The sequence below is a fragment of the Lissotriton helveticus genome, chromosome 2_1 (genome assembly GCF_964261635.1).
Source record: "Lissotriton helveticus chromosome 2_1, aLisHel1.1, whole genome shotgun sequence".
Classification (NCBI taxonomy): Eukaryota; Metazoa; Chordata; class Amphibia; order Caudata; family Salamandridae; genus Lissotriton; species Lissotriton helveticus.
Window position 1 is genome coordinate 108,892,230 of NC_136059.1, and position 23,209 is coordinate 108,915,438.

The window sequence follows — 23,209 nt, forward strand, 5'->3', positions numbered from 1 at the left end:
TTTAAGCAGAATTCTCTCTTTAGATATTCATTTTACGCCTAGTGCCATTATGCTAGGGCTGTACGATAGAATAGATCCGAAAGAAGGTGGGCATTAATATTCGTTGCAATGTCCATCTTGAGGATATATATAGCTACATACTGGAAAGATCTGGATCCCCCTTCTTTTGGCCAATGGCCAGCGAGATTGTTCCCTACTTATAGGATGGAATGGGCAATCTATGCTAAAAAAAGGTTGGAGGACAAGAAAAAAGGGTCTGGTAGTTTGGGATCCTCTGACCAGATGGCTTGGAACTATGAATGCCTAGGATGCATAATGTACTGGCCTTTTTATATTACTTTGTTTTCTCTTCTTTCCCCCTCAGACACGGGTCCCCTCTCTCCGCACCTGGCCCCCTCTCGGCGCTCTGCCACTCCCCCCCTACCTGCGACTCATCACCCATTTCCGCCTTCCCCTCCCTCTTTCTCATTTTTGTGGCTTTACGTTTGTTTTATAAGACATGATCTGTTTTTTGTTAATCTTTTGACTGAGTATTTACTGTCCAGTTAATGTTGAAACACTTATATACTTAAAAAGCCTAACTTTAGAGCATGTAACGCTGGCAAGCCTTAAATAGTATGTCTTTTCTTTTTTTTCCGGACCCGGGGTGGGGGGCGGGGAGGTCGCTGTTTGAAAATGTAACAATTGATTTTGTAAACTCCTGGAAAAAGTAAAAATAAAAAAATAAAAAGTTTTTTTTTAAAAGGATATTGGAGGTCGGAATACCTACAATCTGCAACTTTTATTTTAACATCGGATTACTTACAATCCGCAACTTTGGTTCATCTTCAAGTATCAGATTATTTGTGATCCGCAACTTTGACTCTACGCTGCATATCGGAGGTCGAATTACGTGCATTTCTCAAACTGTAAGTTTACCTCGTTCTCAGCGTATCTTTTGTGCTGTTGCTTTCCTGCTTTCTCTTAAACGTGCTTCAGCATTCCACCGCTCCCGACATCGCATCTTTTAAACTCTTTGAACACCACATTTGTCTTCTCGTCTTTGAACTTTTCACGTCACCTGTACGCCCTACTCCCCACCGAAACAGCATGAAACAGCACGTATTGCACGCTTCTTCGTCATCACGTCAATCACGATCGGCAGCCATCTTCAATCATACACATTTTTGTTATCAGCTTAAGCATTGTCATGGAAACCTTTCAGCGTTCATCTCTTGCTTGTCCTCCGTGACGGGCACACGCTCCTCATTCATTTTGGTGAAGGCTTTGATTCATCTTCTTCTTTCTACAATTACAACTGTGGTGACTTTAAATCTTAATTATTCTTTTCTCCACAGATTACTGGCATTTTAACTTTTAAATATTTATGCATCTACTTTTCAGCCTTGCTTTGCACATTGTTTATACTATCTGCTCATTTATATACATTATTCATTTGTACTGGTTATTTTCTTTTTCAACATGTCTGCTTCCTCAAATAATGTGATGCAACCAGAAAATCCAGGCAAACCTCTTACTCCTTGACACAAATGGTGTAGAAATGTTGACAATTATATGGAAGCTATTGACGCAACTAAGTATCCTGCTTCCAGGAAACAAGCACTATTGTTTAATCATTTAGGTAACGCAGGCCAAGAGGTTTTTGCTAATTTACCTTTGGTTCCAGCCCCATCTAGTGATGAGACCTGGAATGTGTTTTCAGAAGCTCTTGCTCATTTAGGCAAACAATATATTGATGAACCTTCAGTCATGGTTGAGCGACACATGTTTTTCAAACACAAGCAAACTCATGGTGACTCAATTGAGGATTATTTGGCTGCCTTGCGTGTGTTACTCTCTAAGTGTCAATTTGGTACCTATTTGGACACCGCTTTGCGTGACCAACTTGTATTAAATTGTTTCAACAAAATGATTCAAGAGCGAATCTTGGCTTGTAAAAATCTCTCACTTGATGAAGTGATGGATATTACACACAGTATAGAAAGGTCGTTTCTTGCAAAATTATTACTCAGGATACCATTTACAGCCAACTGAAGATTCAAAGGTCATCGCTAGTACATCAGACATGTCTGATTTGAATGCTGTTTCTATCAAGCCTAAACAAGCAGAAGTTTTAATAGAAAAGGTACTTGTTACCGATGTGGATCAAAATTTCATTTGGGCAACAATGTAAATTGTCCTGCACAAGGTAAGAGATGTAATATTTTTTTTAAAGTAGTCCACTTTTACACGGTTTGCAGATCAGCTAAGCCAAAGAACAAAGTTAATTGTCCTAATGTTAAAGAGGATGCACTTTATGAAACCATGAGCAATGTTTTATCTACTATTGAGATCATTATTTTGCACAATGACACAAAAAGTTGTAAAGGGCCCATGAGTAATGTATTTTTGGTGTCTATTGATATTAATGTTATGGCAGATTCAGGCTCATCTATCACTATTTCAGATGAAAAAACCTTCATTTAATTTTGGTCCAAGTCACTGCTCAAACCTACTGATGTGAACCCAAAAGCGTTTAAGGAATATGACATTGTCATGTGTGGGTATTTTTGTGATTCTATAAATTCTAAAGGTAGAGAGATGCATACCAAAATGTATGTAGCTATTAACGGTCGTGACATTTTGGGTTGGCAAGACCAGGCAAAGTTAGGAATTATTTTCAAACCTGGTCATCCTGAACCTGTTGTACTAGATTTACCAGTATTAACTGTGGTACAAGAACCCATACATGATATTCAACCTTGTACTCATGATGACTCTATTTTAAATAACCTATGCTCCAAATACTCTAGTGTATTCAGTAACAAGGTAGGATTGGTAAAAGAATGATAAAACACCATTAAACTTAAGAAAAATGTAATTCCTGGGATTCAGAAATGTCGACCAGTTCCTCTATCTGCTAGAGATGATTTAAATAACTGCTTGAGGATATGTGTTCACAAGATATCATTACTCCAGTAGAATCTTCTGAGTGGGTTTCTGCTGCCGTAGTCGCACGGAAGTCCTCAGGCGATATTCGTCTGTGTGCAGACTTAAGAGTACTGCACCGCAATATTGTTGTAGATTGCCATCCTCTCCCTAGGTTTCAAGAAATGCTGGCCACGCTGGGGGGTAGAAGGTTTTTCACAATCATTGATTTACCTTCCGCATACCATCAAATTCCCCTTTCCAATGAATCACAGCATCTTACCACATTTGTCACTCCTTTTGGAGTCTACATGTATAAGCGGTTGCCTTTTGGCTTGGCATCCGCTGCAAGCATTTTCCAGCGACTGATGAACCATATGTTTACACATTGCAAGGGCATCCAGGCATTCCAGGACGATATACTGATTCATACACACACGTTAGAGACACACTATGTTCTTCTTGAGAAAGTTTTACAGAAATGTTTGGCATGACAGCTAACAAAAATAAATGCAAATTCATCAATCAACAAGTGGACTACTTGGGACACAACATTTCAATAGAGGGCTTAAAACCTAAGTTGTCTTTACTGAATGCCATTAGGGATGAACCTGAACCTTTAGACAAAGATTCTTTGAGGATGTTCTTAGGCTTGAGTGAATATTATGCTCGTTTTGAACAAGGTTATGCCATTGCTGTTCATCCACTCAGTGATCTTTTGAAAAAGAATGCCAAATACATTTGATCTGAGGACACACAACTGTCTTTTGATGCGGTTAAAAACTTATTTTGGAAGTTCCTACCATCAGACCTTTTACACATGGTTAAATGAACTTTGTGAAAAATGAGAGGGACCCCTCGATTGACCAAGGGAATAGAGGTACAACTACCAGAAAAGAGAAAAATTCCCTTGATCGCGAAGATGAATACAACGTACAATGACTATGTAACACAATGTTTCAAACTACAATCAACAAATATCCAATACCATAACACAAAATTTTATATTTCCTAAAAAAACATTTGTCTTTATTTGTATGCCGTAGGCAATTTCGATAACGTTTCTAAAAACAACACATATTTAATAAATCTTTCAAAAACACAATTAAACACTAATTATCACAAATATTAAAAAATATAAAAAAATATCTAGCTACCCTAATCATAAGTCAACATGTACACATTCCATATACATTCCATATACATCAATTATGACCTACATAATCGAGACAAAACACAAAGGACTTAAAAATTATTTAATTCTATTGCACATCGATTTCGAAAGCACAAGGCCAACAATCTTGATTTGTATTTGCTTCCTTCTGTGGCTGTCTTTTTCGATTGTGCTCTCCTTTAGCGTCAACGCGTTTCGATGGTTTATATTAATTCAGAACCACCTTTTTCAAGACATGCAAGTGATTTAGCTGTCCCGATATATTTAACAATTTTTCTGCCAAAAATGGCTCTTTGGTCCACTGCGTAATAGCTTATTTGAGGAAACAATGGTTCTCACAGTACTGTGCTGTAAAAATCAACTGTACTTGCCACCCCTACTTATTTTTGGGGAAGTTTCTGGTGGCTGAGCCCTTTGTAAATTAAATCGAAACTTTAAGCTGACTTGCGTGACTTCACCCTGATTTAACACATATTATACGGTGCGGTATCAGTGCTATATCCACGCTCTTCCTTAATCTTTAGTATGCTCGAAACGCTGAAACATGTGATCAGTTTCGTCGCCCTAATATGGAGCACTTCTTTTAGTGGCAGCACTTTAAATGTAGATCACTTGGTATTTTTTGTGCCCCCGAAAATCAGATGGTCGATCTCCTCTTATTCACAGCGACGGCACATGTAGACGCCAGCACAGCTTGTTTGCTTCCTCAACGTGGTACCGTTGTGCGGTCGCCGTGATTAAGAGGAGATCGACCATCCGATCTTCGGGGGCACAAAAAATACCAAGTGGTCTACATTTAAAGATTTTGAAAGATTTAATAAATATGTGTTGTTTTTAGAAACGTTATCGAAATTGCCTACGGCATACAAATAAAGACAAATGTTTTTTTAGAACATATAATATTTTGTGGATATTGTTGATTGTAGTTTGAAACATTGTGTTACATAGTCATTGTACATTGTATTCATCTTCGCGATCAAGGGAAATTTTCTCTTTTCTGGCAAATGAGCTTTGTGACAGTTGACGTCAGTTCAAAAGGTTTAGGAGCTGTGCTCAGCCAAATTATTGATGGTCAAGACTTTACTGTAGCTTTTGCGTCCAGGACACTGAGTGGAGCCGAACTCAATCACAGTACTATTGAGAGGGAAACCTTGGCGTGTTTGTGGGCGGTTGAAAAATTCAAGATGTACATATGGGGATCCAGGTTCCATCTTTACACTGATCATAAACCACTCATGTACATTTTAGGTGATAGTTGTTCAAATAAGGCTTCATCTAGGCTCATCAGGCTCCTGGCAAGGCTACAACAGTTTAATTTTGATATTAAATTTATACCTGGTGGTAAGAATATCAGAGCAGACTGTTTATCTCGTTTGCCGCTTGAAAATGATGACACTCTTGATCACACCGACAATGATGACATGGACTTTGTTTTCTCTGTGTGTGATTTAATGCAAGACATAAACGGGCCGGAAAAGGAATGGCTGGAAAGCTGCGATAAAGATGTATGCCTAAAGAGAGTTAAGAAATTCTTACTGAATGGTTGGCCATGCGACAGGAGTATGTCTATGCAAGATAAATGTTTTTCACAAGTTGTTCATAAATTGTCTATTGTAAATGACATTCTTGTTAGAGAAGACAAGTTCGTTCCACCAGAGGGTATGAGAGACAAAATTGTCTCCCTTGCTTATCAGGGTCACTTAGGCATTTCAAGTACTGTTCGCAAAATTAAAGAAACATATTGGTGAGCTGGCATTCATGGTCAAGTAAAATCCTTTGTTGACAAATGTCCCAAGTGTTTATGTTCAGATAAACACTGGCGCACTTCCACTGCTCCACTATGTCCTGTTGAGTGCCCAAAATGTCCATGGCAGAAGTTAGGGTTGGAGTTTTCAGGTCCCTTCAACTAACTTGGCAGTGACAGTAAATTTCCAATTGTAATCATTGGTTACTTTTCTAAATGGCTATACTTTTCGCTTGTCAGGACTGCAGATTCTGCATCTGTTATCTCATTTTTGATTTGATTTGATTTGATTTGATTTGATTATCGGATCTGTAGAGCGCACGAATGCCCGGGGGCGTCTTGGCGCTGAAATGACTGAGACTGTTTGAGCGGGAGGGGGGGCGTTGTGCGTACCTCTGAGCCAAGCTATACAGAAAAAAGCCAGGTCTTTAGGCTCTTTCTGAAAGCCAGCAGAGATGAGCTGTTTTTTTTATTTCAGCAGGAAGTTTGTTCCAGGTTATCACTGAGTGCAGTAGGAAACCTCTCCCCCCCCCCATCTCAGTTGTTTGAATCGGGGGGTACGGAGGAGGTTAGCACTGCTGGATCTTAGTGTCCTAGGAGTGATGACTGTGCCATGTTTGTTTTCAAAACTTTCAAAAAATGTGGGCCTGCACCATGCATGGATTTGTATGCCAGGCAACCTAACTTAAATTGGATTCTTTTCTCAACCGGTAGCCAATGAAGACTTCTGAGTCTAAATGCCACCGGTTGGAACCTGGGGATGTTCAGTATCAGCCTGGCATTAGCATTCTGCAGCCGCTGAAGTTTTAAGAGAAGCTGTTTTCGGAGCCCAGCATATAAGGCGTTCCCATAATCCATTTTGGAAAGGGCCAGCAAAGTTACCAGTGTTTTACAGGCATCAGTAGGAATATATGGCAGTAGTTTTCGAATAAGCTTCAACGTAAACCAGACCGAGGAGGTGAGTTTATTAATTTGGGCCTTGAACGTGAGTTTAGAATCGCACATGAATCCAAGGTTCCTTACTCAGTCCACAGGTGATGGGCAGTTGCCTAAGCCGTCAGGCCACCAGTTAGGTGACCAGATATTAGCATCGGCCCCCAGCAGCATGACCTCAGACTTATCTCCATTTAATTTCAAGCAATTAGCTTGCATCCAGAGACTGACCTGATTCATGCAAAGCCGGAATTTACCGGCCGTCAATGAGGTGTTATTGGATATGGCCTCCACTTTTGTGTGTCATCTGCGTAGGAAATTGGAAGGAAACCGTGTTCCCTAATGATGTTTGCTAAAGGGGCAGTGTAGACATTAAAAAGGGTGGGGCTTAGAGAAGAACCTTGGGGAACCCCCCCAGGGGGATTTGAATGATTTTGAAGAAAAATCCCCAAGCTGCACCGTGAAGGATCTTTCTCCCAGAAAAGAAGCCAAAAGTGTAGTGGCAGAAGCGTGCAGCCCTATTTCTTTAAGACGGGACAGTAGTAGCTGGTGATTGACGGTGTTGAAGGCTGCCAACAGATCTAACAAAATCAAGGCAGCCTTCCCACCTGCGTCCAAGATCCTCCTGATCTCCTCTGCCGCCGTAATCAGGGAGGTTTCCATCCCAAGTTTCTCACGGGACCCATGTTGTGATATGTCGAGAGCCTGAGAGTCCTTGATAAATTTCAACAGCTGGGTGTTTAGATGTTTTTCTAGAATTTTTGCCGGGAAGGGGATTCTCGAGATCGGTCTGTAGTTAGCTGGGATCGAAGGGTCAAGGTTCGGTTTTTTGAGGAGTGGGAGAACGGATGCGGCTTTCCAGACCTTCGGAAAACAGGACGACTCAATAATCCTAGTGAGGAGCAGCTGAATTTGATTACTGAGCTGTTCTGGGAACATGGGCAGAACTTTGGGAGGACACGGGTCCAGGGGGCCCCCTGACTTAGTGGTTAGTATGAGTTGGAGAACCTGATCCACTGAAGGGGCGGATAACTGATACTCTGCCTTCACTGGCTCTGTAAGTTTTCCTGTGACAAGCTGAGACTCTCCCAGAGTCTGTGTGTCATTGTTGGGGGTAGGGATCGAGTTGTATATGAGTTTTACTTTATCCATGAAAAATTGGCCTAATTTATTACAAAGCTCTGTGCTGCCTTCTATCTGCTTAGCCGCAGTCTTGGTAAGCTTTTTGACCGTGGCAAAGAGCTCTTTACTGGAGTTATTGGCCTCTTTGATTTTTTTTGTAAAGAAGGCTGATTTTTCTTCAATTAAAAGTTTCTTGTAGGTAGCTAGTGTCTTGCAATAGATATCTTTCTCCCTGTCCTCGTAGTTAGCCCTCCATCTCCTTTCAGCCCGCCTACAGGTCTGCTTTTGCAATCTGAGCCTCTCCGAGAACCAAGGCTTGGATGGAAATTTTTCTTCTTTTAGCGAGCTTAGTTTTAAGAGGTACAACAGACAGCACTGCAGCTTTAATCCAGTTATTCACTTGATCCGTGGCAAGATTACTGTCATAGGCTAGGTGCGCGTGAAGTTTGGCAATATCAATTTTATCTCATTCTTGGGAGGCGAACTGTTTGCGCTGGAAGGCCCTGGCGGTATTGGTCTTAGTCTGGTCAATAATTAAGGTAAAGTGGACGACTTTATGATCCGACCAAGGGACCGGGATAACTTTGCTTACAATGATATTGGGGTTAGAGGAGAAGATCCCCTCTACAATGTGGCCTGCGGAATGCGTTCCTTGATGTACCAGTTGGGACAGCCCACAGCTAGCCATGGTCTCTGAAATGAGTACTGTGTTGTTATCTGTGACTTTTTCGAGATGAATATTAAAGTCTCCCAAGATAGTATAGTCAGCCCCTGTGAGGCTAGATTCAAGAGCGGGGCCTAGGGCTTGAGAAAGGGAGTTTCTAGCGTTAGGCGGTCTGTACAGTAAAAGGCCGTCAAATGTGTAATTATGTGTGATGCCAATTTTAAAAGGAAGGGACTCGCACTCCGGGGAACAGCGAGCCTCCAGACCCCGAACGTGTAATCCCTCTTTGCTGATAATGGCTAAACCTCCCCCTCATTTCCCAATTTGATCGGCCCGGAGAATAAAGTATCCCTCAGGGACTACTAGTGATAAGTCTATCTCTGAGATTTTGTTAGCCCAAGTCTCTGTTACAAACAGCAGATCTAGATCGTGAGTGTCAATGAGGTTGGCCACCTCTATGTTATGCTTTACTAGGGATCTAGCATTCAGAAGAGCAGCTTTAATTTGTGTGCGTTTATGCGTTCTGACCTGCTGGTGTTGAGCCTAGGCTGTCCTGCAGGGCGCGTAGCTGAAGGACAGTGGGCAGTTTGGGCAGTGTTTAATTTCTTCAATTGGATTAAAAATGGTGCAGGATGACCTAGCCCGAAGTTTTAAAAGATCTGAGCCACTGTAAACCCTCCTGCTTGCTTTCATCCTGATTTGGGCAGGGGTTTTGGCCCTGGACCCAGGCCAGACGCGGACGGGCGCAGACGGGCTTGCCCTTGGCGCGCCTTCAGTGCGCCACTGGTGCGCCCGCTGCGCGCGTCTGCTGCGTGCGTCTGCTGCGCGTCCGTCTAATTGTGGAATTTATGGTCTGCGTGCCTGAAGAACTAGCACGCTCACCCCGGGGATTGCCACCGTCCCGGAAGTGAGGGCGTGCTGACCGCGCCCTCCACCCCCTCCGTTCAATCGGCACTTGCCGTGACGGACCGGGGGGCATAGGCGAGCAGCACTGCAGGAACTAAAAAGCTGAGTAGCGGATGCACAAGTAAGTTAAGATGCTTTTTAAATTAAAACCATCAGAGTATTCTTAGGAATTACAGGCAGTGAGCCCCTCAATACCAGTGCTACGGCAGTCCAAGTCAATTAGACACCGTGTCCACGCTGAATGAGTCTAAGTAGCCTGCGTGCCTGAACAACTAGCACGCTCACCCCGGGGATTGCCACCGTCCCGGAAGTGAGGGTGTGCTGACTGCGCCCTCTGCCCCCTCCATTCAATCGGCACTTGCCGTGACGGACCGGGGGGGCATAGGTGAGCAGCACTGCAGGATGCAGAAGTAAATTAAAAAGTTTAGTAGCGGATGCACAAGTAAGTTAAAATGCTTTTTAAATTAAAACCATCAGAGTATTCTTAGGAATTACCGGCAGCGAGCCCCTCGATACCAGCGCTACGCCAGTCCAAGTTTTGCAACGTGTATTTTTAATTGAAGGTTTGCCCAGGGAGATAGTCACTGACCACGTCATGCATTTAGTTTCTAACGAATTTGAGAATTTCCTTGGAGAACATTTTGTGAAACACATTTTAGTTCCTTTGTATAGCCCAGCGTCCAATGGCCTGGTTGAGAGAGCAAACAAGTTGTTAAAAGAGGGCGTACAAACAGCCATTGCCAATAGGCTGGACGTGTTCAAGTATGTAAGTCAAAAGGTCTGGAGTTATAACACCACTCCTCACTCTACCACTGATGTTTCCCCTTATGTATTACTAAGAGGTAGGAAACCTATTTCTCATCTTAATCCTTCTTGGTTGAGGGCTAAAGTTATCCATGCACCTAATTTGGATTTGCAAAATGAACGAGAACGTTTAGAACAAAAACAAGCAGTATACAAAGAGAACTATGACAAAAGAAAGCATGTAAAAGAGACCACATTATCTCCTGGTGACTGGGTTTTTATTAAAAAAACAGAGTTACCAAAGGTCTATCAAAATTCACTGAACCTGTCATAGTGCTCAAAGTTTCTAGAATGGCTATTTTTTACAGGATCGAGGAAGGTGGAATCATAATGCGTTAATAAAATTAACCTGTGAACAAGCCAAGATCATTCTCCAAAGGGTCAAAACCCAACCTGACTTGATTGGTTTGATTTTGGTGATCTCACCTCTGCTCACAACATTAGTGAAAGCCCTGTCCGTTTGTCTTGTCCTTTAGGTGAAAGGGGTGACAGTTCTTGTTCTAACCCTTCTGGTATTTCTTCTAAGTTGAGTGCGAATAACTCAACCACCTTATCTAATTTCACTGTTGCTCATCCTAATGTCACTAATGGTTCTGGTGATTGCAGGCAATTGAGGAGTAGTTCTCGTGTCAGATCTTCTCCTTTTCGTTCTGATAATTTTGTATATTATTAAGTATTATATTGTTGTATTTTTTTGGGTGTTTTTTTTCCCTCTCAATATTATAGGGAGGGGGCTGGTAAGTCATGTTAATGTTTACTTTACATTTCCCTGTATTGTAATAACGTTTTCATCCTTTGTATTGTGATGTGTTTGGAATCCTTAAGTTCTCTGCCTTCAGAGATCTAGATTCCTTAAACCGGTTTGGTCATTATCTGCTTGCTTACCTGCTGGAGATGTTGTGGTTCCTTACTCTGCAATAAAACTATTTTTCATGAAATCCTGTTGGCACTTCTCTCATTCCTTCATATAAGCCCTCTCTCCAGGGGGAGAGAGGCGCAGCTCCTGGTTGTTAACGGTGATTCATCAAAGTCTTGAGGTCCTTCAAGAACTTGGAGAGTGTTTGTTTCTGTCAAAGGTGGAGAGGAAGGGTGTTCCATGACTTGGCCGAAGAAGGAAGAAGGAGCATCCTCCTGTTCTGGTCTTCTTGATGCATAGTACTGTCGCAATCAAGACCTGGGCTGAGTGGAGGGATCTTTGGAGTGTGTGGAACAAGAGGTGGTGGTTCATGTAGGTGGGTCCGGTGTTGTGGAGAGTTTTGTGGGCATGGGTGAGAAGCTTGAAGGTGATTCTCTTTTCAACGGGGAGCCAGTGTACTGTCTGTAGGTGTTGGCTGATGCGTCATTGGTGCAGTAGGTTGAGGCCTAGTCTGGCTGCAGCATTCTGGACATTCTGGAGTTTGCGGGTGAGGTTCTTGTTGATCCCGGCATAGAGTGCATTGCTGTTTTCCAGTCTGCTGCTGATGAGGGCATTGGGTGAAGGCTTTCCTGTGGTTGAGGGGAATCCAGTGGAAGAAGAGGATGTGGTGATTAAATGAATTGGGGACATATCTGTACCCCTGGGCAGCACTAGATAAATAGATGCTCTCCTGTAAGCGAGAGTCAGTGAGCCTTGAAAGAAGAAGTTGTGATGTTTAGGGACCTGTCTGTCCAACTTGTTTGTGAGAAAGCATCACTGTTGGAAGGTGGATTATTGGTAGGGGTAAGTATGCACCTGCCACTAGCAATAAGGCCACCAATGCAATATAAGGTCTTGTCAAGGTCTTATTACATTAGCCCCTGGCACAACCATTGGTAGCCGGCTACTTGTAGGCAGGCTTAACTTAGGAGACAGGTGTGTAAAACATTTAGAAAAACACCAATGCATCCAATGAGTAACACACAACACACGCTAGAAATCCACAACCAATAAAAAAAAACAGAAATAATTTTTATGATTAGAATGACACCAAAACAACAAAAATCCGTATAGGGAGCTGGATATGTGAATTTTGAAAGAATAAAGAGGGAGGAAATATGGGTCAGCCTAGAGGCAGCGTCGGTCTCAGGGAGCAGCAAAAAGTTCTGGGCAATAATTAATGCGCCCTATTTAAAAACGAAAGGTGATCCTACCTTAGACTCACATAAATCTGAAGATGAGTGGGTGACCCATTATTCAAGTATTGTTTTCCACCCTACTTACCTGACCTCAGGCCTCACATTGTAGGACCAAAGAATCCTCAAGAGAGTTTAGTATTCACTATGTTAGAGGTTAAGTTGGGCCTAGAAGCCTCCAGTAAGGGGAAAGCGCCAGGTCCGGAAGGGGTCCCAATTTACTTTTTTTCAAACAGACTCAGTTCTCTGGGTCCCTTTGTTGACAAATGTTTTTAATAAGACAATGGCATTGCGTCCCCTTCCGTCATGGAAGACGAGCCTAATAGTCCCAATTTTCAAAAAGGGGCATAAGGGAAATCCTAAAAATTACAGACCCATCTCCCTCATTGACACAACTGCAAAATTGATGGGTCGTCTCCTTCTGTGCAGGGTTGAATCTTGGGCGTCTGATAGGAATTTTTTTATGTCAACCCGGTATGGCTTTCGACAGGGGAAGGGCACCGTGGTTAAGTTTTTGAACCTTGCTCTTATAAGGGATAAATATGTGATGGCCAAGAGTGGGAAACTATATTCAGCCTTTAATGGATTTACTGGCAGCTTTCGACTTCATTTACCACCCGAAACTCTCGGATATTATGTCACAAATGGGATTGGATCAGCCCCTAATTGATTTCATTTGGAAATTGTACTCAGATACTTCTGCGTCTGTCCGATATGGGGAAAATGGGGAGAGGACCCCCTCGTTTAAGATCCTAAGAGGGGTCAGTCAGGGCTGCGTATTCGCGCCATTTTTATTTTTTATTTACACAAATGGTGTGGAGGATACGCTGGGGGAAAGTGTCTTTGGATGTCCCAATGTGTGACTCCCATCGGCTCCCTATCTTGGCATATGCCGATGATGCAGTACTTCTTTCAAGAACTGAGGTGGGGCTCCAGTGGCTGATAACAGCATATGTGGCTTTTATGAGTTCGCTGGACCTAAAGGTAAATGAAACAAAGACATTAATTTTAATTGCAGGGGCAGGGAAAAACGATAAACCACCACAGCTTTATATGGACTCTATGTATATCATAGTGGTTAATATTTTCTCCTACTTAGGAGTTCTCTTTGATAACAATCAGTCCTGGAAACAGCAGGTGGAAAGTAGGGCATTGACGATGAATAGGAGCTTAGTAACATTAAAAAGTTTTACTAAGCGGTTGGGTGCCAGACCTCTGGGCACTGTAAAAAAGATCTATCAAGCCAAAACAATGTCGGCTGTGACATACGGGGCAGGCGTATGGGGCATGGCTCTGATTGAATTACTACAGCTAGCTGAAAACAAATTCATCAAATCTTTGATCTCCCTTCCACAGTCATATTCTTATGATATCTCTCACATCGAATCAGATGTCCCATATAATCACTGATTCAATTTGTTTGGCTCCGCTTATGCTGTGGTTCTCGATTTGGCTTAGGGACACAGTCCCACCGAATCAAGGGATCACTACCAACCTCTCCAAGTTGGAGAACCATAGCAAGTGTGGCTGGATAAGTTATGTAGAGCAGGAATTTCGCGCTTTAGGCTTGTCAAACCTCTTTAGACTTCCAATGACATGCCGGGACTTTTCCAAGAGTAGGCTGGCCAAGATTTACAGTACGAGGGCCCAATACGTCCGTAGGGAGAAGAACTTTGGTGCGCAGATGGTGCAGCTGTATCATCTAACTCCCACAATTGTGGAGGGTGAGTTTTCATATCTGGCAGTGGTCCCACTCTCACACCATAAGTTTATTCTAACAAGATTTCGTCTAAATCTAATTCCACTAATGCTGGGGTATCCAGACAGAAGTTTTAGGCATTCTGATTTATCAAAATTCCCTTGTCACTCTAAGTCGATACAAAATAATTTGCACCTGATATTTTTCTGCACTTTGTATGCCCTAGAAAGAAAGTGTTTTATTGTTCCAATTTTAAAGAGACATCATTTTAGTCAATGCAGGGTTGCATTGTATTTTTTTAAATCGCTCCTGAATGCATTTACGTGTTTCGCAGTAGCATTCTTCCTTTGGGCATGTATGAGGAAAAGGAAATATGCGCTTTATTATTGAAATACGAGAAACGTCTATATGTTTACAGCTTATTAGTTCTATGTATTTTACCTGAATTTTGATTAAGGGGAGCTCGGTTTTATGAAAGTATTGTGATTGGTTATATTTTAACTGTTTTGTAAGTGATTTTATGTACTTTTGTCATCTCAATATAAAAGATCGAATAAAGTTTATAAATGAATGAAATGAATGAAAGAATAAATAGTTTCTAGTGCTTAAAAATAAATAGGGCCAACTTGTGACATCTGGTCGCGCTTGACTGGGAAAAAGTCAAAGTTTGAGGCTGACCGCGAGGAACCCCATGTCAAGTACACTAAGCAGGAGACTCTGGTCAAAATGTTACGTTCGTACTTAGAAACTTTTCTGGAGGATTTTCTCGTTGTCAAGCGAGGCTGCTCTTCGATTCAATCTAGAGGCTTAGGAGCTCTGAGAAAGAGTCCTTTGCAGTTTAAGACTAGAGTCCCACAGTGCACCCAGCCAAATCTTTAAAGGTCCAGTGGACGCACTCCAGGCTGGCAACTTCGTGAGGGAGATGGTGCAGATGAGCTTTGTTAACCTGTTGCTTTAAGAGTCCACTTGATAACCCTTTTTGAAGCAAGGCAAAGTCCGCAGGGCTGTAGTTCCAAATGTGCAGCATTAGCAGTCCTTCAGAGTGCAATCCTTTGGGGTGCAGACCAGGGTTCCAGCAGGGCTTTCCTTCTTCTCCTTTTAGTTACAGGCATCATATCAGAGTTGCTCTCACATATTTATCCAATGTTCTGGGGTAACAAGTAGGGAGGGTTCTTGCCCATTTAGGTACAGGGGGTCACCCAAAATCATGACCGCTTCCTCAAAAGTGTAGCATATTCTTGTCCCACAAAGCACTGTACTTTAAAATTCAAGATGGAGAATTTCTCTCCTTGGGACTAAGAGCTGGTTAAGACAACCTACTGTAGTGGCTCATTTTCATTAACACTCCCTTTCCAGACCTCCTGCAAATTCCATTGCTGGGGCTCATATCTGGCCGGGGGTGCTTGAAGAGGGGATAGGCCTGGCTGGCTTTCCTTACTGGCCTGTTCTCTTTGAAACCCCAGTTTGTGTACCCAGACTCCTTCCTGGCCTACTCCTTGCAGCTGCAGAGCTCCCCCCACCAGAAAACCTATGTCCTATGCAGGCCACTTATTACCTCATTGAAGTAGTTTGGCTAAGCCTGTTAAGGCTAGCCAATCAGGAGAGGCTGTTAAAAGGCTGGATTGTAGCTCACAGAAAGGAACATTCTATAACTTCTTTACTGTATTAGTTATGATAAATTCAACAGTGGCAATGTGTTAGATTTATCATTACCAATCCTTGAAATATTTTTTAGTTCACACCTGTCAATAGTTATACTGTATTACAGTATTCCAATGTTCAATCAGTCAATCAATGAAAAGATTGTAAAGCGTGGGTGCTCACCCGTAAGGGTCTCAAGGCGCTAAGTGGGGGAGAGGGAGGCTCATGATCCATCTGGGCACTGTAGTTCAGTCGAAGAGCCAGGTCTTGAGTTCCTTCCTGAATTGGTGCAGCAGCGGTGATTGCCTGAGTTGGAGAGGCTAGCCTATGGGGCTAATACGCTACTGTGGGGCAAAAAGGGGTTTCCCTCAACAGGGCATATCAAAACATCTTTTAAAACATCCCTGCTTATTTTTACATGGCACCCTACCAAAGGAGCACCTAGGGTAGACCTTAGGGGCGACCTATATGTAAAAATAGGGTTGTTTATTACTGTGGAAGTACCTTAAAAATCCAAAGTCGAATGTGCTTGTACTTCAATTTAAAAGCACCTTATAAAATGACAGCAGGCAACGCAGCAGTGCCTCTAACCCTACATGTTCCACCATATGTTAGGGACTTACTGGTAGGTTGTCAGTGACAATTGTAATTACACCTAAATACCATGGGCCTCATTAATGAGGCCTTGCGTCAGTTTTGCGCTTCCGATGCGTCACTTTTTGTGACGCATCGGCGGCATAAAACATGCCTCCTGTTGCGCACTATTTACAAAGTGACGCATCTAAGCAGATGTGTCACTTTATAAACCCCTGCGCTACATTATACCTGCGTCAGGTATAATGTATGCAGAGGAGGCGTTCCCCCGCAAAAAGCCTCGTAATATTGATGCTGCGAAATCTATGAGATTTCACTGCGTCACTTTTAGGACGCTGTTGCGTCAAAATCTTGCGCCTTCCTCACAGCAGGCGTAAGACTGATGCAAGCCCTTTCACATGGGGCTTTCCCCATGTGAAAGGACACATTGCTGGAGTTGCGTCACTTTTGTGACACATTCCAGCAATGCGTGACTTTTGCGCTTACAGATACGTCAGAAATACTGACGTATCTGTAACTTCTTGCGACATGATGCGTCATACATTAAATATGACGCATCAATCATGTAGCAAGGAGTGCGCACTGAGAAGTCACGCATCGCTGCTTTCACGCAGCGATGCGTCACTTCTCATAAATGAGGCCCCATATACCTTTTTAGTCAGAGAACTGGCCCTGGGCCTAGTTAGCTGAGCCCAGGGCTCAGTCAGTTATCACCAGTACCAGTAAAAAAAAACAATGATGGTGATCGGGGTAAAGAGTATGACTTTCTCAGGATCACTGAGGTCGTAGATTACAGACCTGGGTGTTAAAGAGGAGTGGCTGGCTACAGAGGCTATGCTTACAAAGTGAAGGAGGGTAGTAAGCTGATATTTGATTAAGCCCGGTCTAGAGACATTGAAAGATAACTCAAGGCCTCCTGGGTAATGTTCACAGAGTGCCTTTCTGCCAGCACATCTCCCCTCACATCAGGAGCCTCCATTGGCTCCCGGGCAATCCACAATATAGGACCGATTTACCTTGGAAAGAGACTGCTCCCATACCAATCGACAAGCACTCTGAGATCTAACTCTAAGCTCTTGTTGTGTGATCCCCGGGTTGTCGAGGCCAGGAAGAGAGGCAAAGCTTTTTCGGTAAAGACAGCTATGCTATGGAATGGTTAGCCTCTGCATCTCTGTATGCTGGGTACTGACGTTGAGTTCCGAAAGCAGCTGAAGATGTGGCTCTTTCACTAGATCAGCTAATGCCCTAGTCTGTTCCTGATTGCCACTAAGCGCCGGGAACGCCTCTGTTTGAGATAGCTGTTTGCGCTATACCAAGTAACGTTGGGGCATATTACCAAGGGCCTCATCGCCGTTTTAGCGGGAATTTTTCCCGCTAAAGCGGCGATAAATTTATCGCCCTATTACCTACCTGTCGCAAACAGCAGTTAGCGACAGCTAGTAGGAGATAGCGATCATCTTGGGGCCCACTTTGCATGTCAGCGATATTTATCGCTAATGACATGCAAAGTGGGCGTGCCAAGATGTTAGCGACTGGAAACAGTCGCTAACATCGCTATCTCCTATTACCTACTTTTGGAAATAATCGCGCTAAGCGCGATTATCTCCAAAAGCAAACGCCTGCCCAGAGCAGTTCTTAGCCATGTTATCCAATGGTAGGTGGATAACATGGCTAAGAGCATTAGCTCGGTAATGCATGAATATCGCTGACTTTACAGCGATATTCATGCATTTCGGCCGATTTTCATCGCTTAGGAGAGAAACCTTGATAATTGCAAGGTTTCTAAGCGATAAAAATAGGCGAAGCACGGCGATAAAATTATTGCCTCTAACCAAGCTTAGCGATAATTATCGCTTATTCTTGGTAATATGCCCCGTTATTATTATTATTATTATTATTAATAGAGAAAAAGAAGTGGTTCTATCTTCAAGGACATTAGTTTTAAAAATTACATTGTGTTGTAAGAGGGTACAGAGTGTCCTGAAGCCAGAGGATGACAAAACATTGCCTGCCTGATATTTGTCCAATTGTGAAGTTAAAATTTGACATTCAGTTAATCAGTGGGATTATTTGGCTTACATGTGCCATATTCATTTGTAATGCACGTGGCAGGTTTCCGTGTAAGTTCACTTCTGTTGTTTTGGAAATGACGTTTATGTTAATGGGAACTGCGTGCTCAATGATTAGAGCTACATGACAGGTTGGGAAGTTTAAATTGTTCACCTGTGGGTTGTTTTGGGAGTACTGTATAACTATTTACTTTCACACGATATGAAGTCAAGTTAGCAGTTTGGGGCAAATAGTGTCCATCTGCGTGTTGTGTAGATACATGCTGTTGTGCGTGTCCAAGTGCTGTGGATCCCACCTGGAGAGATACAAGTGTAGTACATGTGAGTATTTGTGTGTGTGTGTGTGTGTGTGTATGTGTTGGTGCGAACTGGGGAAAACCCTGTCACTAGAGGGTGTATGAGGGGTAATACAGCCTTTACAACGAAACTTTTACAACGAACTACCATTACAACGCAACTTTTACAACGCAAACCATTACAACGCATAGCGCTGGGGGGCGCTCTAGGATAGGGAATAGGTTTAATGTACTATCCAACACCTTCTCTACTATCCACGGGGACTGGAGTTGGAATAGTAAATTAAACTGTTCACTATCCAGCGCCTAAAAGCATTATGCGTTGTAACGGTATGCGTTGTAAAACTTGCGATGTAAAGGTAGGCGTTGTAAAAGTATGCGTTGTAACGTCATACATCCGTATGAGGGGAGTACCCCTTAGTATGCAAGGTTGGGGAAGAGTAGCACCAGCCAAAAGAGGCTGCATGGGGGAGTGCCCCATTATATGCGAAGGGAAGTTAAGCCAAAATGTAGGGAACAGTCGTACCCCATTGTTTTGATGATATGTTTGATGTTGCCATAGTGTGTTCTAAATGAGTGCTTCTTTACCTGCTGATATGGTGCCAATGGCAGTGTTTGATTGTTATGTTGTGTTGATACGTGTTCAGTATGTGTCTACTAGAAGCTGTGATCATTGAGTTCTGAAGATGTCCCGATTTTCTGGTACAGTTTCCTGAGGGCACGGTACTCACTTGCGGATCCAATGCTTTATTTGGCCTCACACTTGGTCATGTTAGTTTGGCAGGCTGGTGTGACTGGGTTTAAGGTGTGTTGGAGTGATGGGGTGCCCTTGAGTGTGTGGTGCAGCGTGTTGTCCTTGTGGGGATGTGTGTGTTACTTGTGTAAGATACATAATAAGTGGAGTTTGTTGTGTTATGTTATGTTATGTTATGTTATGTTAGGAACAAAAACAAGTCCTCCGCCAATGCGAGAGGGCATGGCGTAAGGGCCACCAACCCAGTGCTTTTGTGGCTTATACATTGAAGTTCACTGCGTATAAAAAAGCCATCCGCCTGAGGAAGGCCGAATTTTATGAGGCGATAATCTCTGAGGCGGCTAATCCACAGAAAGAAGTGTTTAAGGTCCTAAACGACTTGCGGACGGCTAGGACGCTAAATCCGACATTTAGTAAAAAGGACTGCCAAGACTTCCAAATCTTTTTCATGGACAAGATAAAGGACTTGATGATAGCAATCAGTCGCATCCCAACTCTTCAATGTTCAATTGAGTCTTCACCCCCTCCTCCTAGGCTAACAATGGATGTTCTGACTAGACTGCCTGCTTTTACTAAGGAGTCCCTGTCCACTATAATGGGCCGGGTGAAGTCAGGATCTCCAGCGGACCCCTGTCCGCCTAAAATCTTTAAGCTGCAATGGTCTGGAATGGAGGATAAAGTACTTGCCCTTCTATATCGGTCTCTGGAGATGGGAACTGTCCCTTCTAATTTTAAGGAAGCGCGGGTGGTCCCTCTCCTAAAAAAAAACAGACGCAGACCCCAAGAACTATAAGAATTTTAGGCCAATTTCGCAGCTAACTTTCTTGGCTAAAATTCTAGAGCAGCATGTCTTACATTCCCTTGCCCATTTTCTGGAAAGCAACCACCTTCTCGAGCCTAATCAGGCGGGTTTCAGAGCCCACCACAGCACGGAATTGGTCATGCTTTCCGTGCTGGATGACCTGAGACTCGGGGCTGATAAGAAATCTCCGTGTGCCCCGGTCCTACTGGACTTATCCGCAGCATTTGACACCGTTAATCACGGCCGATTAGTGTCACGGATAAAGGACCTAAGGATACAGGGCACGGTTCTGGCCTGGCTGACCTCCTTCCTTGGAGAACGCTCGCAGCGAGTTCAAATAGTAGATCTGGTGTCCGAGCCAGCTAAGTTGACTTGCGGTGTGCCCCAGGGTTCAGCTCTATCACCCCTGCTTTTTAACATCTATCTGCAGCCTTTTTTTTTTTTTTTTCCTTTTTTTTTTGTCCTCATATATGCCACCAGATGTTATGACTCTAGATAGGATCTCTCAGAGCCGCTAGCACAAATCATTACGATGCGCCCTGGGATTTTATGCATAGCGGTATAAGATCACCCAGAGGTAGGCTGTCTACTAGTCCAATTCCCGTTCTCGATGTAGGTGAACCTTGCCCCTTGGGAGGACCAGACCACAAACCCCTGGCAAAATCATCGGACTTTTCATCGTTTATCTGTCTGACCATTTTACCAACGGAGTCCATATCTTAGCAGCGCCCTCTCCACTGCACAACAAATCTGATTTACTTATAGCCATGATGTTCCTAAGACAGTCAGCAAACCTGGAGGGGCTGGGGGGGGCGCTGATTTCCATTCTCTGCACACCTCCCTCCTTGCGATGACAATAACATAACATCTGCAGCCTTTGATAGCAGCACTGAACCAGATGGACTGTAGGGTCTATAACTATGCCGACGATAGGCAATTTCTGATTCAGATTGACCACTCATCATCGGCTTACTTTAGAATGCAAGACATTCTCCAGTTTACTATCAATTGGATGACGGCCAATTCATTAAAAATAAATCCGGATAAAACCGAAGTCCTAGCTGTCACCTCAGTTGCAAACCCATGGAGTGATCTGTTCTGGCCGGCCGATTAGGGCCGTTTCCAGAGCCTGCAGGGGTAGTAAAAAGTTTTGGTTGGCACAGCTGGCACTTGAACCTGGTTCCCCAGCTCCGGGGTCCACCACCTTAGACATGAGGTCAACTCCTCTCCTCTCTTGACTCTGTATGTATGTGTGTATATTTGTGGATTGTTGATGAAAAAAATAAAATGCTGTTTTGATTACCTAAACGTAACACAACTCCAATTGATAACATAGATAAATATTCGATTTATATATTGTGCTTCTAATTAATTTGTGTACAGGATTGGATGATATGACAACACTAAATTCCTTAAAAGTTAAAAACCGAGTTTATATGATTTTCCTCCTTCAGGGAGGCATTTGTGTATATACATATTCTTGTACTCACGTCCCTGGGGAATTATTGGGTTGCTCGATTGTACAAGATAGCTAGAAGCACCCCTGTGCCATTGTCAGTTTCTGGATATTCAATCAATCAATCAATCAATATAACTTTATTCGTTCTGAATAGAAATAGACCATAAAAGTACATAGAAATATTATGCATAGCAATATTCACACATAACATTTAAAAAATCTTCCATTAAAAACAGGTAAAAAGGTATATGTCCATAAACAGCTTTTAATTACTTATGAACAAGTTGTAATCACATTTCTAAAAATTGTAAAAACTTATTACACTCATACAGAGAATGGTTGGGATGTAAAAAGAAAAATGGGGAAGGCGAGACAACAAAAACCTCTTTATCATGTCCGCTATGCGCTCCTACTATCCATCTAAATTGAGCCACAGTGTCTCACGCAAGCATCATGTGTTATACCATAATTCTAGCGAATTAACCTAACATGTTTGGCTACAAAACTGGACGCGGCGCGATCGCGCTCGAACCCGTAACTGAGCAGACACTGCTCCCTCTGTAGACACTTATTTGCTGCTACTTTGCACTGCTTTTCCATCACTTTTCTTTTAGCTTTGATTTTTTACATTGCCACTTTTAATTGTGTATTGTGCCTGAATTTGGGGTGTTTTTAACGAATTGAGGGGCATATTATCAAGACTCGGCGATAAAGTTAACGCCGCTTTATCAGCAGGAAACTGCCACTAAAGTGGTGATAAGGGGCTTGATAATATGCCCTTGTGAATTCCCATAGAAGCCCAGGTTAGGTGTATAACCTGGGTTTCTATTGGAATTCAACAGAGCATATTATCAAGCCCCTTATCGCCACTTTAGAGGCAGTTTCCTGTCAATAAAGCGCCGATAATTTTATCGCCGAGTCTTGATAATATGCCCCTGAATTCTGCTGCTGGAGTGGGAGGGGGAATCGAACCCTGATCTTTTAAATCTCTTCTACCAACGGACACGGTCTAGTTGTTCTTCCAATGCTGGCTACAAAATGGGACGCTGGAAGTGAGCATGCAGCAGGGGAGCACCTAAGGCAAGCCCGTCTGTGCCCGTCAGCATCCCGGAGGCGGCCGGGGAGTTTCTGTTGGTTTATCTCCAGAGCGGCATACACCTATCAAATACGACAGAGATAACTTATTCAACATTGGTAGGTGTATGAAATGGAAGCCCCACTTCCCCATTCCGTTGAGTGAGGTCTCCCATGCCCTAGGGAATTGTAGTGGGATACCGACTCCAGCGACTAACAAAGCCCAACTGGGAGGGGGCTGTATGCACCTACTACGTCATTGCTTAATACACGCTCTGCTAAAAAACATGAGCTACAACTTCATGAACTACTAGTGGACTCTAGCCCTGGCATGATGTTTTTAACAGAAACATGGTTAACTGAGCCCTCTAATCCCACTATTGCAGGTGCGACCTTCTCAGGTTACCAGATTCTGAGGAAAGATCGCTGCAAAGGGAGGGGCGGGGTGTGGCCTTAATTTATAAAAGCACCCTCAG

At 43.1% G+C, this 23,209-nt stretch overlaps 1 protein-coding gene across 1 annotated transcript in view; it reads left to right on the forward strand.

Annotated features, from left to right (window-relative positions):
- Nucleotides 1-749: 749 nt before the first annotated feature.
- The window catches only part of LOC144820069 (vomeronasal type-2 receptor 1-like), a 201,618-nt gene continuing 179,158 nt past the window's right edge, over nucleotides 750-23,209 (forward strand). The window contains exon 1 of the mRNA XM_078677722.1: nucleotides 750-908. The gene's annotated coding sequence lies outside the window, so the exon portion shown is untranslated. The remainder of the gene's footprint in view (nucleotides 909-23,209) is intronic.